Below are 15,183 nucleotides of genomic sequence, written 5' to 3'. Positions count from 1 at the left end.
ATGTGCTGTGGTGATTGGGACAAGAAGTGTTCAGATATCTGGTTTAACATTATTTCTGAGTGTGTTTATGTTTGTGAATGTATTTTGGAAGACATTAGTACTTGAATTCGTGAAGTGAGTAAAGCAGATGGTCCTCCCCAATATGGGTGAGCATCATATACTCTGTTGAAGGCCTGACTAGAATAAAAAGTCAGAAAGTTTAAATGGACTGCCAAGCTGGAATTTCAATATTTTACGCTCAGAGATTCTGAGGCTCCCAGGCCTTCAGACTTGGACTGGAGTCTACACCATTGGCTTTTGGCTCTCAGGCCTTTGAACCACCACCCCTTCTGGGTATTTAGTTTGCAGATGGCAGATCAAAGAATTTTTCAGTTTCCATAGTTACATGAGCCGATTCCTTATAATATATATCATACTCTGTTGATTTCGTTTCTCTGGAAAACCCTGGCTAATACAGATTTAAGCACCAGGAGTATCTGAATCATAAAAACAGAGAGTCACAGTCCTTCCATCAATTAACAGACTTGAGTTAGTTTACAGATCCAGAACTCTTTGAATGAAGGGAAGTTGGATCCCCTGGAGTTAGAATCCCAGGACAGTACCAAAAATTTGTAATGTTAACCTTTCTTCTAGCCTTCCCCAATGGGACCTTTTATCAGGGTAACTGTGCGTTGGGGAAATGGAAACAATCAGAGCTTTCAGGAATTACTGGACCCTGGATCTGAACTGACACTAATTCCAGGGAACCCAAAACATCACTATGGCTCACCAGTGAGAGCAGAGTCTTATCGAACTCAGGAAATTAATAGATTTTTAATTCAAGTGCATCTTACAGTGGGTCCAGTGGGTCCTCCAACCCATTCTGTGGTTATTTCCCCTGTTCCAGAATGTATAGTTGAAATAGATATACTCATCATCTGGCAGATTTCTTACTTTGGTTCCTTTACATATGGATTCGGGGCTATTGTGGTGGGAAAGGCCAAGTGGAAGCCACTAGAACTGCCTCTAGTTAGGAAAACAGTGAACCAATATTGCATTCCTGGAATAATTGCAGATATTAGTGCCACCGTCAAAGAGTTGAAGGATGCTAGGGTGTTGATATCTACTGCATATCCACTCAACTTCCCTATTTAGCCTGTGCAAAAGACAGATGGAACTAGGAGAATGACAGTGGCTGAGAGTAGACATAACAAGGTGATGACTGCAATTAAGCTGCTATACCAGATGTGGCTTCAAGCACGTTAACATATCCCCTGGTACCCAGTATGTAGCTATTGATCTGGCAAATTCCTTTTTGCCATTCTTTCCAATAAGGTATACCAGAAGCAGTTTCTTTCAGCTGGCTAGCAGTACAACTTCCCTTTCTACCTCATAAGTATACCAACTTTTCAGGCCTATGTCATACTTTTCTTCTTAGGAATCTTGGTTATCTTTCCTTTCCACAAGATGTCACACTGATGGCATTATGCTGATTGGACCTGAAGAGCAAGACACAGCAACTGGTCTATAGTTATTGGTAAGACATTTTCATGTTAGAGGGTGAGAAATAAATCTAACAAAAATTCAGGGGACTTCTACCTTGGTGGAATTTCTAAGGTTCCAATGGTGTGAGGCATGTGGAAATATCACTTCTAAGGTAAAGGATACATTGTCGCATCTGACTCCACCTATGGCCAAATAGGCACAATGCCTAGTGGGCCTCTTTGGATGTTAGAGGCAACATATTCTTCATTTAGGTGTTTTATTCTTGTCCATTTACTGAGTGATCCTAACAGCTGATAGTTTTTGCTTGGGACACAGAATAGGAGAAGGCTCTGCAACAGATCCAGGCTGCTGTGCAAGGTGCACTGCTGCTTGGGCCATATAATCTAGCAGATCCAGTGGTGCTTGAAGTGTTGGTGGCAGCTAGGGATGCTGTTTAGAGCCTTTGACAGACCCTTGTAGGTGTATGCATTTAGGAAATTTTAGCAAAACCCCACCAATCTCTGCAGATAACTACTTTCTTTCTCAGAAAAAGCTCTTCGCTTACTACTTAGTCTTTGAACCATGGATCACCAAGTCACCATGCAACCTGAGCTGTCTATCATCAGCTGAGTGGCATCTGATCCACTAAGCCATAAAAATTCACATGCACAGCAGCAATGCACCATCAAATTGAAGTGCTATATATGTGATTGGGCCTTAGCAGGCCCTGAAGACAGAAGTAAGCTACATACCGAAGAGGTACAAATGCACAGATTCCCTATAACTGCTACACAGCTTTTTCTCTTCCATCCTGAATCTATTGCTATATGGGAAATTCCTTATGATCAGTTAACAGAGGAAGAAAAAATTCAGGTCTGGTTTACAGATAGCTCTGCAATCTTTAAATGATATGCAGGCCTTACCTGAAAGTGGACAGCAGCAGCGTTTCAGTCCTTATCTGGGACATCCTTGATATTAGTTAAGAGAAAAACCTCCCAGGGGGTGGAACTTCCGGCAGTGCGCCTAGTTGTTCATTTTGCTTGGAAGGAGAAAGGATCATACATCGTATTATGTACCATTTCATGGGGCTGTGCCCAGTGGTTTGGCTGGATGGTCAGGAACTTAGAAGGAACAAAATTGGAAAATTGGTGACAAAAAATTTAGGAAAGAGGTATATTGGATAGGACTCTCTGAGTGGTCAAAAAACGTGAAAATATTTATGTGTCATGTGAATGGTCACCAAAGGATGAGCACAGCAAAAGAGAATTTTAAGGGGCACCTGGGTGGCGCAGTCGGTTAAGCGTCCGACTTCAGCCAGGTCAGGATCTCGCGGTCTGTGAGTTCGAGCCCCGCGTCGGGCTCTGGGCTGATGGCTCAGAGCCTGGAGCCTGTTTCCGATTCTGTGTCTCCCTCTCTCTCTGCCCCTCCCCCGTTCATGCTCTGTCTCTCTCTGTCCCAAAAATAAATAAACTTTAAAAAAAAAAAGAGAGAATTTTAATAACCAAGAGGATAGGATTACTCATTCTGTGAATACCAGTCAGCCTCCTTCCCTACCTATCCCTGTCATCACCCAATGGACTCACGAATAAAGTGGCTATCTGGCAGGAATGGAGGTTATGAATGGGCTCAAGAAAGTGGATCTCCATTCATGAGGATTGATCTGGCTACCACCACTGCTGAGTGCCCAGTTTACCGGCAGCAGAAACCAACACTGAGTCCTCGGTATGGAATCATTCTCCAGGATATTCAGCCAGCTACTTGGTGGCAGGTTGTTCACATTGGACCCCTTCCACCATGGAAGTGACAGTATTTTGTTGCTACTTCAGTGGACACCCTGAATACAGATTTTTCTTCCCTGAACACAATGTGGGGAAGGAAACTACTGCCAAAACTACTACTTATGGACTTACAGAATGCCTTATCCCCTATTACGGTATCCCACATACCATTGCTTCTGATCGAGGAACTCCAGAGCAAAAGAAATGTGGCAGTGGGCCTATGCTCATAGAATTCACTGTTCATATCATGTTACCCTCAATCCTGGGGCAGCTGGCATGATAGAATGCTGGAATGGCCTTTGGAAGACCAGTGCCAACAAAGTGGCAATACTTTGCAGGGCTGGGGTAAGATTCTCCAGAAGGGTGTATATGCTCTGAATCAGCATTGGGTATGTGGTGTTGTTTCTACCATCCCCTAAGGATATGATCAGAATTAATATAATTGGCAATTGGACTAGCCTCCACATTAGACCCTGGCCTATAGGTAAGAGATCATAGGAAGGAGACTAAACGAAAACCTCTGAAAATGCCCATGACCAAGATAGTAAGCCAAAAATAATATTGAATCCAAAGTGGGAAAAACAGATATGAATAACAAGGTCAAATCCCTAAATAATGAGGGATTTGTGATTCTTATCATATCATATATTAAGTATTCCAGTCTTGCCCTGCAGAAGCTTGGAGAGTTTGTAGAAGCTTATGCACTAATGCATGGTTAACTAAGTAGTATCACTGGTTCCAGTTGTTGTGCTGAACATGGTGTCACTTTAGAGAAGATTAATAAGGTCTCAGGTACATGGTATATGGCCATTGATTTTATAATTATGCTCTTTTCCATTCCAATAAAAAAGGATCAGGAACAGTTTATATTGAAATAGGATATAAAAGAATATTCATTTATAGTTTTATTCAAGTATAAGCAAACTGCATGGCCCTATTATAATATAATCTAATGAAATATTGAATGCTTGGATATCCCACAGGACAGACAGCATAGTGATCTATTGCACTGATAACATAACATTATGGTAATTAGATGGGATAAGAAAAAAGATTTTAGGGCACTGGAAATATTATTAAGACACAGGAGCTCCAGAGGATGGGAGACTAACTCTATGAAGATTTAGGGGTCAGTACTTTAGTGGAATGTCTAGGGGTCCAACAGTCAGGGGCATGCCAGGATATCTCAGGAAGTAAAAGAAAAATTTCTGTATCTTATGGCTCCTACCACATAGAAGGAACAACAGAATTTTATAGGCCCTTTGGATTTGGATCCAACACATTCTACACCTAGAAATATTGCCCCAGCCCATATGTTGGATGTCATTGAAATCTGGTAGCTTCAAGTGACATCTGAAGGAGGAAAGGGCTCTGCATCAGTTTTGGGTTGAAGTACAAGAAGTTCTGCTGCTTGTGCCTGAAAGTATCAATGGTGAAAGAACACACAGTACGCAGATTATGGCAAGCTCCACAACAGTTGCACCAACATTATTCCTCAAACTCACAACTTGGCCATAGAGGAGATCTCACACCACAGGTGCAGCTGAAGGAGGAGAAAAGATCTGCGTTTGAGTATGGTTTTGTGTAAGCTAGAAATGGATGGTGGTTGCATTACATCAATATTCAAGGGTGGCCTTGGAATAACAGTGGGGAAGAAAAGAAAGAATATATATATATATATATATATATATATATATATATATATATACACCCACACATACATATATATGTGTTTAAGGGTATGGGTGTGAAGATTTTTGTTTTGCATGTCAACATCCACAAGGAAGTATTTGCCATGAAGGATACATTAAACAACAAAATAAACATAATGACTAGGTCAGTTGACATTAGTCAATATTCATCATAGAATACCCCAACATTAGCACAATTGGTATGTGAACAGAGTGGACTCAGTGGCAGAGATGGAAGCTAGTCTTATCCCAATAGTATGAACCCTGACTTACCAGGGTTGATACAACTTTACAGAAACAGAGACCAATACTAAGATCTGTTAAAGAAGACCAATCAGCCATTCAGTGGCAACTCGACTGTACTGGACCCTTTCTATCCAGGAAGAGTCAGCATGTTGTATTCCTAAAGAGAGATACCTATTCTAGGTACAGAATTGCCTCTCCTGTTGATCTTCAGCCACTACTGCTATCCAGAAGGCATGGTCCACAAGCATAGATCCCACACATCACAGCATTTGACCAGCAGAGTAACCTGGCGTGAAGGGGTTTCAGGAGAGAGACAACAATCATGGGATCCACTGATTGTATTATATTCTCCACCATGCTGAAGCAGTCAGTCTCATACACTCATAGAAAAGCCTTTTGTTAGCATAGCTAAAGCACCAGCTGAGGGGCAACACCATGAAAGGATGGCTACTACCCTTCGGATCGCAGTATATGCATGAAGTGAGAGGCCTCTATACACTTCTGTATCCCCTGTAGAAAGAATACATGGATCTGGTAATCAAAGGGGAAGTAGAAGTGATAGCAGCACCATCACTTCCAGTGACCTACTAGGAGATTTTGTGCTCCTGTCCCTGAAGCCTTGGGCTCGATAGTTACCCTTTTGCCAGGGAACACAGTAAAGTTTCTGCTGCACTGTACATTAGTAGGCTGCCAGGGCACTTTGGACACCTTGTTCCTAGGTACCAGGAAGTAAGAAGAGGAATCATCATCCGGAAAGTGTCATTGATCCTGATCTGTAGGAGAAGGTAGGACTGGATTTCACAACAGGGCAGGAATAAATGTGTTTGGAATGTAGGTGATCCACTTGAATATTTTCTGCTACTCACTCTCCCCATTGTATCTGTGAACAGATACATAGAGCAATGCTGACTTGAGGAGGATGTGATAAGCAAGAGTTGGAGGCCTTAAAAATGAAAGTTAAGGTTGTATCACAAGGTTAATTATCAAGTATATCTAGTTCTTGATATGTGAGGGTGAGGGACATTTGGAAAGCATTAGGGAAGAAGGAGAAAATGAGTTGCTGGTCTGAGATTGGGTTGTGGCTCATCCCATCAACATCTGGTTTTTCCTCAGGAAAGAGTCCCTTGGGGATCATGCGGTGGGCGACCCCGAACTCATGTGACACAGTTGTGTACTGTAGCTGCAACGGAAATACACCATTTATAGCTCCTCCTGTGAGGAGTGGAAATGACACTCTAAAGATGTCTCAGCCTTTTCTGGGTCCCTCATCACTGTCCTCCCCTAGCATTTCCCCAGATAAATCTTTGCACAGCCAATATTATCTCAGTGTTTGCTTCTCAAAGGACAAGACTAACATTTAGTAGAGACTTAAGTGTTTGTTAGAGTTCCTATGCTTACTTTGTATTTTTTACATATCCTTATTCTTAATTTTTTTTTACCATAGTAGTATGATTTATTTCTGTGTCTATAGTCTCCTCAAATTATTTAAACTAATCATGTAAAAAATAATGTTTTATTTTTTCATTCAGTGCTCTAAGCACTCTTCCTAAACATTCTCAAAATATGCTTGTTAATAAAAATTTAAATAAGTAAATGATCAACTTATGTATAAACATTATAAATTAACACTTAATTAAGAAAGTAACTATGATGTGAATGTATTCTCTTGGCTTCAGGTCTTCTGTATGGCGGTGAGAATTTTTAAAAGTAATACCTTTATGTAGATGCACTTTTACAACATTTTCTGCACATCAAGAATAGGGGAAATGAATATTTGGTCTGGAAAACAGAGACATTTAGATAATTAAAGAGTGATATTACTTTACTTATTTTTGAATTAAATTATTCTTAGGGAGGATGGAATATTTAATATTCCATTATATACCATCTTACCAAAATAACTGCTATTTAGTTGATAATTTGTACACGCTAAAACCAATTTATAATACATACACAACTATTCTCCATCAATACCACCAAAACTCCTTCCTTGAATGATGATATAAATTCCACTGCTTTATACAAATGCAGTTATTTGAAAACAGGAAAAGAATGATAAATACAACCATAAATGAAAGAAAATTAAGGTAATTCTTTTATAAATGGTGCTCAGTCAATATTTTTAACAATAGAAGAGGTAATCATACACTTTAAAGCTCTCAGTATACTCAAACAGTGTTAGTTAATATTACTTACTTTATGGTGTCATTCTAATTCACATAATAGTAATTTGTATTAGAATGAGGTTGTTTTATATTATAAAGTTACTAATGAATAAGAAGCAAAATTATTAGTATTTATAACTATAAGTTATTCAAAAAGACATTAACTAAATGTCAGCTATTGGTAGGAAGAAATGTCTAGGATGTACATTAAGTTCAAGTTGATTATGGAGACATACAATGAAAATAATGAGCCCAGAAGTGCTGGAAGGAAAAAACAGATCAAGAGAAGATATAGCCTTTGCAGACAAATGCTTTCACCTGTTATATTTCTTCTAGCAGCATTTGGATCACTTATGATCAATTTAATTAATGGCTCTTCCCATAGTGACTACTTGTCAGAGACAAGCACACATATATTGCAAATAAATTCTTAAGATAAACATGACATGGGTATTTTAATGGTCTATTAATAAACACCTTTGCTGTGTGATGATGCGTGAAGCTAGGGCTGAAGTGTTTTAGTTGCCTGAGGTGGGTATTAATAAGACACTAAAATAAAATCAACTAACAATGTTATATTCCTCTAGATATTAAAATTAAGTGTCATCAATATGTGATCTGTCCTTTTAAGACAAATGAAATATTAAACATTATACATCTGTATTGAAGAAGGGCTTGTATTTTCTTTCATTTTATGAACATACTTTTAAATTTATATAAAAACATGAAAAGAACTTTAGCATTTTGAATTTTTCTTCCACATGAGAATCAATTTTAGCTCTTATCAACCTTTTCACTGCAGTTAGAGATTCTTGATAGGTTTTTATTTTCCTGCTTTAAAAAACATTTTCAGAACTTTGAAGCTAATCTCAATTTGATGATGCAATTGTATAACTGAAGAGCATGGCCTCAAGACAACCTAAATACTAATAGACTACATGCATTTAGGTAACTTGCAGAAAATTGCTTTTTAGATTTAAAATGAATGATTCAATAGGGTCCTACCTACTCATACTTACAGCCTAAAGTGCACGAACCATGAAGAATTTTTACTTCGTTAGCTAAAGAGGCATTAATAATAGTAGCTTTATAAAACTTATAAGTCACCTCCTTTATTCCAATAGGATGCTCACAGTTATCTGAACAGAATAACTATAAAAATAGTTGGGTACACTTCAGGATGTTTTTCAGTACTCTGAATGAACTGATTGGTTTCCAGTTTGACTTAACTAGCTTTTGAAATGATGTCATTGCATATGGGTCTCAGGCTAATAAAATTATAGCTTGTAAGCAGTACTGGCCATGGAGAATGAATATGAATTGCTGCCTCTATTCTTCTTTTATTTGTTATTATGCTCATGAAGTTTACTTTCGCAACTGCTTCTACCTCAGATGCCACAACTATTTTTACAGGGAAAGTTAGTAAGAATTCCAGGAAAAGAGAAGAAAGGACTTTGATCTATTGGGGATGCAAATTCAGTTTGTGTGGGTTCAGGAGCCTTTCCTTGCATCCAGTAACTACAGCATTTGCTTGGTCTGTGTACTTTGCCCTCTTTCAAAAATGGTCCTTTATCTGTCTTCATCCTCTTGTTTTACCCACATAAGGAACAGCAAGATCTGGTTCATTATTTCTGGAGGTAATAATTCTAATTATACTCAGAGATTTAACTCTTAACTTCTCTCTGAGTGGTTGTGGAGGCAATAGAAGCTGGCTCAGCATTTGAATTTAAACACAGCAACACTCAGAGAGGATGAGCTGGTGATTTGATTCCAAAGGACTTGATAACCTCTTCTTTTCAGACTTAACTGCTGTACTTTTAACAATTTGGACTTCTACTTTAGAAAAATGAAAATGGAGCATTTAAGTTGCTTCAGGCTTTAAAGGGAAACCAAACTGGGGAAGTTACTAGGATAACACCCCCAAGTGTGGATACTCATGGAAACTTGGAAGAGGTGTGACTAATTTCAAACCAGCCTAGTGGTGCTTGTCTCTGCTGCAAAGGTAGTGTAACTTGAGAAATGATTCTCTTTCGAAGTCACTGCCCTCAAAGTCACATTGCAGGGGACTGATTTTGTTATTTAATTTCCCTTTTTCTTACAGTGTTGAATTAGAAGCATTTAAATAGCTACTGATTTATCTTGTAAGGAAATACAAATCTCAAACAATATCCATCTCTGCAATACACCTTTTATCTCAGCATGTTGACTAGGGAAGATGAATGATTGATTTGAGATGGCAGAGTTGAAATATCAGCGTTTTCTTCCATTACAAAAATAAAATAAAAAACAATAGAGCAAATGAAAGCAGTTTTGTAATGCTACGCTTTTTCCAATCAAAGTTAGCATGAGGTGAATTGAAAGTATATTTCTCCTTTTCATTTTTCTTACTCTTTATTAATCCATTGTCTACATAATGTTTATAAGATTGCTATAGTTCTATTGTTTTCCTTCTTTTCTTCTTTGCGACATTGAATTAACATCTGAGAAATTAATTGCTTCACCACTCTGTGTTAGCTGTTCTATTGTCTGATATTGGCCCCTCTGTCCAAGATTGTTCTACTTACATCACTGAGCAGAGAGCAGAACGCATCTTTGAGTCTTTGCTTCCTGACAGGTCTTGTCTTCACTGATAGCGAGACAGAGCTTTGAGTCTCTATTAAATAGACTTACTCAATTTGTTTCTGCTCTAGCATTACATAAATAAACCCAAAAGAAAATATAAGTGCTGAAAAGCATATCTGGTGTAATTCCCAGGTATGTTGTTCCAAATGATTTACTTTAGGATTGTGAGTGCAATCTCTGTGGTGTAGGGGACATATCCTGAAGTCTGGATACAGATTGCCGATGTGAGAAATAAAAGGGTTGCTTTAATGAATCAACCAAAAAGACAGTCTTACTTTGAGCAATAGAGATCTGTTTGTGGAACTGAATGAAAATTGGAAAACTAGGGCAAGAGGTGGAACTTTAAGCCACGGAAACAAAACCTAAATATGGTTAAAATTCAGCCACAAGCAATAGAATAGAGGAACTCTCAAAGGCCTCCTTTTTTTCCTTTTGCTATAAACTTTTCCTGAGGGGTAAAGTTGGAGGAAAAACAAATGGGGACACAAGATTCTTTGTCAGGTAAGGCCATTTGGCTGATGAATAATCAAATTTTTACCAAGCGGCTAAAAATTACTTTTTTTGGTTTTGGTTTTGTTTTCCCTGGAATTTAAAATACAGCTTTAAAAGATCTCAAAGAAGAATCCAACCTTCAGTGCTGCAAATTCTTAATAATTATAAAATCTATTATTTTGCTATCCTTAAGATTATTTTTTTAGAAAGAGTAAAAAATAAATCTTTCTTAATTTTAAAAACCTTAGGTTTTGAAAAAGCAAGTCTTTTACAAGTGACATTTGAACTGTGCTCGTTTGTGAAATATAGACCTGTCACTGAACTCCTCGGCTTTCACTTAGTTCTGAAATAGTCTTACCTTACCTTCTTAACATATTTTAGAGACAGTAGCTGCTAAGCCAAATGTGTCTTACAATGACCAGCTTTTCATATCCTACAAGGTGACTGGGGTGACGGCTGTGAACATTCAGACGACATAAATACTATGTAAATAATTACGTGCTTTCCCATCAGAGGCAACTGGAGAGGCTTTTCATAAACAATGGAATGAATGCAGTATTATTTTCAGAATGAATGAATGCAGAATGATGCACAATAAGAAGCGTGTGATTATCCTAACAGGCTTCTTGGATTTTTTTTTTCCCATGCACTGAAATGTTTTAAATGTTTCTAAAATTATCTCCACTGAAAATTATCTTTAGCTCCAGAGGATGGAAGAAAAATAATTCTCTGATATTTCTTCACATCATCCTCTCTTTTTATTGGCAAAACTGCACTCTTTAAAGAGGTTAGGGAAGCTGATGAGTGCATTGGGGAAGAATATGGTGAAACTGGCAGAACTATTCCCTGTACAATTTACTCTGGCTGCCTCAGGACCCTGTGATGATTATTCCTTGGGAGGGAAAATCCATATAAGTTCAGAAGGAAGCTCTGTCTCTGAACTTGGATTTAGAAAAAGTGATTCATGTGCTCCCATTCTAATATAGGACATTGGTCGAGGATTGGATTCATCTATGCTTGGGAGAACAATAAGTATGTTTCATCTAAAGCAAGTTTTTCAAAGATTTATCAAATAGGAATCTATTCAGACCTAATGGGATTGTAATGAAGACCAGTGAGATAGTATACTTTAACACTGTTAGATTTCTAAGGAAGAAGCATATTGAAGTGAGTGAAAATACTATTATTGTGAAGTCATAGAATCCCATAAAGTTAAAATATCATTTCTCAAAAGCACTTCTTGCAAACTATGAAACTATAAGCACAGCCATTTCCACACTATCTTTTTTAAATCCAAGGAAAGTGCAGCCAACTAACTACTATTTAATAAAAGTAATAGAAGCTCTTCCTTTTGCAGAAAACATTTTTCATCTACCAAGTGCCGAGAAGGAATATTAATATTGATTCAGACTCAGATATGAATCCTGACCTCAAAAGTACTGAATGTGATTAGCTTGTATGTGCATAGGCCCCATAGATTATGAATTCTGGCTTATTTTTTCCTGATGATGACATTTTAAATCAAAGCAATTTGAGCTTTCTATAGTAATATTGAAGTCCTGCATATTTTCAAATGTTTTTGGTACAGTCCAGAAAGAAGTGAAAATGAGATTTTTTTTTTCACAGTAATTCTGCACAATGCTTTTCCATCTGCTGTTAGGGTGGGTTTCCCCAAAATAAGTTTAGTAAAATCCAAGTGGTGGAAGTGCAGTTAATGTATGTTTTGTCTTAGCTAATAATATAGATAAGATAGTGAGGGTAAAGTGAACAAATTCATAGACAATTATGTACATTTGTTCTCTTTTAAAAGGAAGGCTTGTGATCATAACAGAATGCTGCTCCCAGAACCTGTGGAAGCCAAGTAGAATCAAAATCAAGGAATTGTATATTTCTGTCTTTTATTGGTCTAGGTGATTTAAAAATTTTTTTTTACATTTATTTAGTTTTGAGAGACAGAGAGAGACACAGCACAAGTTGGGGAGGGGCAAAGAGAGAATGAGACACAGAATCTGAAGCAGGCTCTAGCCTCCAAGCTGTTCACAGAGCCCGATGCGGGGCTCAAACTTATAAACCATGAGATCATAACCTGAGCTGAAGTCTGACGCCCAACCGACTGAGCCACCTAGGTGCCCCTAGGTGACTTTAAATTGTCGTGTCCCTTTAAAGGGAGTGATTATTTGTGATTCCAAAAACACAAATTAGAACACACATTTTTCAATATTAACAATATCAATCTAGGCATAATGTTGACTACCAGCCCAGATTTCCAATTCCAGATTCAATAGCATTGTAAACTAATTATTTTTGTCTTTGATGCCTCCCTAAATTTTTCTTTGGTGATGTATCTAGTTTGTATAGTCCATAGAGTTTATTGAGAAGTGGTTTAGGTACTCAGATACAGACATACACATTTCCTTTTAGCCTTAAACCAGTTATTCTTCCCCCAGCAACTCATCATTTTATTTTCTTCCCCTTCTCCTCAGTTTTCTGCATCCTTTCTCATTTCGTTTCAATTGTCTTGCTCCCCTTTCCCACATATATTGATCTTCGGGAAATTCATATGAACTGCATTATCTTGAAGCAAGTTATGGTTATCTTATGCATAGAGATATCCCAGCACATTATTTAGTCACTCAGTTCCTGATGATGCTATATTGACTAAGAAGTACAGAAGCAGAGATGTCCAATTAAGGAAATATAAACAAATGTGAGCATTATCATATAGATAAATAAGTTCTGTATTTTTTTACCCCATCAAGTTTGATAGAAAGAATAAGTTGAAATGTAGTTCTTAAAACATTTTTTGACAAGGTCTACAGTGATTTCACACACACACACACACACACACACACACACACACACACCTTTGAAATGCTGCCCTAGTTACTGTGACACCAGTGACTATAAGGAAAAAAAAATGGGTTTTGCTTGTAGATATATTTTCTGTGGAATTTCAATTGTTTGAAATCATGTTGTAGAAATAAATCCACATGTAGAGACTGACCAAATGCTTGTTTTCAAAAGAAGCTCTGGCCCCAAAGGGGACTCTCAGCACGTCTCATTCTTTCTTGATATAAAATTGTATGAGTTCTAGGATTTGCATGGTTAATTATGTTTCTCAAAGTGTCGACATTTATCTTTAGGGGTTTCAGACTATTTATGTGTTATAATAAGTTTTTGGTGATATATAATAAAATTCCTTTCTCATACATTTTTTTAAATTATTGAATACATATTATTTACATATGGGCCCTAAATGCTTTCTTTCCTGGATTCTCCAGGAGGCTGTGCAAGATCATGTGATCCTACAGAGTATACCCTATTATTTAGATTTAAGTATTAATGAAGGGAAAATCACAAGAGGTGGCTGACAGCTAGGAATGCCCCAAATTGTCACTATGTGATGGGATCCTTCTTACATGTGACGTGAGGTGCCCGCGGCCTCATATCCCTCTCTCAGTAATCTCCCTCTGAGCATTTAAAAAACATTCGTGAACAACTGTTACAATAAGGTTCGTACAAGACAAAGGGAATTCAGAAACTATTTGTGTGGAACAAACACAAAGATAAGAGATTTGATGGGTACAAGTACAGTGGAGACGATGAAGGGCCTTGGGGGTTATCTCCTGAGGCCATCAAGACACTCAGAGTTCCTCTGAGTGGATCAACATTTAGCTTTAGAAGCTTCAGAAATGTTCTTTGTGAAGAATGGCAGAATAGCTTGGTATCAGCACCACATGGGATTTGGTAATCTTGCCAGACATGTTTCTTTCATAGGTATTACTATTTGTCCAATTTTGCCCTGCCTTTGATCTTAATCAAGTGGCATTATAAAATTAAGCTTCTGCCACTTGATGTTATACAATCATTAAAATTATGTGGGAAATCATAGAGAAACTCTACTTGAATTAGAATTATTAGGGAATATTGCATAAAGTTTAACATATAACATTGCATAAATTTCTTAAATATCAAAAAATAACAAGCTCAATCCTAAAGTGTTTTCAAATAGTGGAATAAATAAATGGTGCCCTATGGACCATTTTAGGAGAAAAATTGTGCCAGAGATATTTTAAAGTAGATTTGTCTGATAGGTAAAACAGGTATAACCCATAAAAAAGAGAAAACTCATTAAGTAAGGAAATTCAAGAAATAAATATGTTTATATCTTTCCCAGAAGGAATATGGAGGGACCCTAGTGAAGGACTAAAATAGAATGTATAGTAAAATTAACTAGAATGGCTAGAGAAAGAGAAAGTATAGAAAATTAGGTGCCTTAATAACAATAATTAGTTTTAAAGTTATACTCCACATGTATCAGATTTCAATTTATTTTGTCTAATTTTCTTCTGCTCATTGTTATAATCCTGCTGCGGATAATCGTCACATTTCTTATTTGGGAGTCACGTGAAACTGAAGCTGTTTTTCTGTTATTGAATCATAACAATCATGTCATTTTAGCAGAGCAGTAAAAGTTTGCATGAAAATTCATGTCAAGAAAAATGAATTTAAAAAGTAGATTCAAAAAAATGAATAAATAAAATGAGTAGATTTGCAGCATCAGAAACACATGATGAACTGAACACACTGAATCCTTCAGTAAATTTTCTTCACATTACTTGTAAACTACATCCACGATCTGACCCTGTTTTACCACTTCTGCCACTGCCACTAAGGGACCAGTGGTCTTCACATCCTGGATTATTGCTTCTAAATAAACTGCTT

At 37.3% G+C, this 15,183-nt stretch overlaps 1 pseudogene; it reads left to right on the top strand.

Annotated features, from left to right (window-relative positions):
- Window positions 1-642: 642 nt before the first annotated feature.
- LOC123609910 lies at window positions 643-5,811 on the top strand (annotated as a pseudogene).
- Window positions 5,812-15,183: the final 9,372 nt, after the last annotated feature.

Source organism: Leopardus geoffroyi, chromosome B2 (assembly GCF_018350155.1).
Source record: "Leopardus geoffroyi isolate Oge1 chromosome B2, O.geoffroyi_Oge1_pat1.0, whole genome shotgun sequence".
Taxonomy (NCBI): domain Eukaryota; kingdom Metazoa; phylum Chordata; class Mammalia; order Carnivora; family Felidae; genus Leopardus; species Leopardus geoffroyi.
The sequence above is the reverse complement of the archived record's forward strand: the minus strand, read 5'-3'. Positions and strand labels throughout refer to the sequence as shown.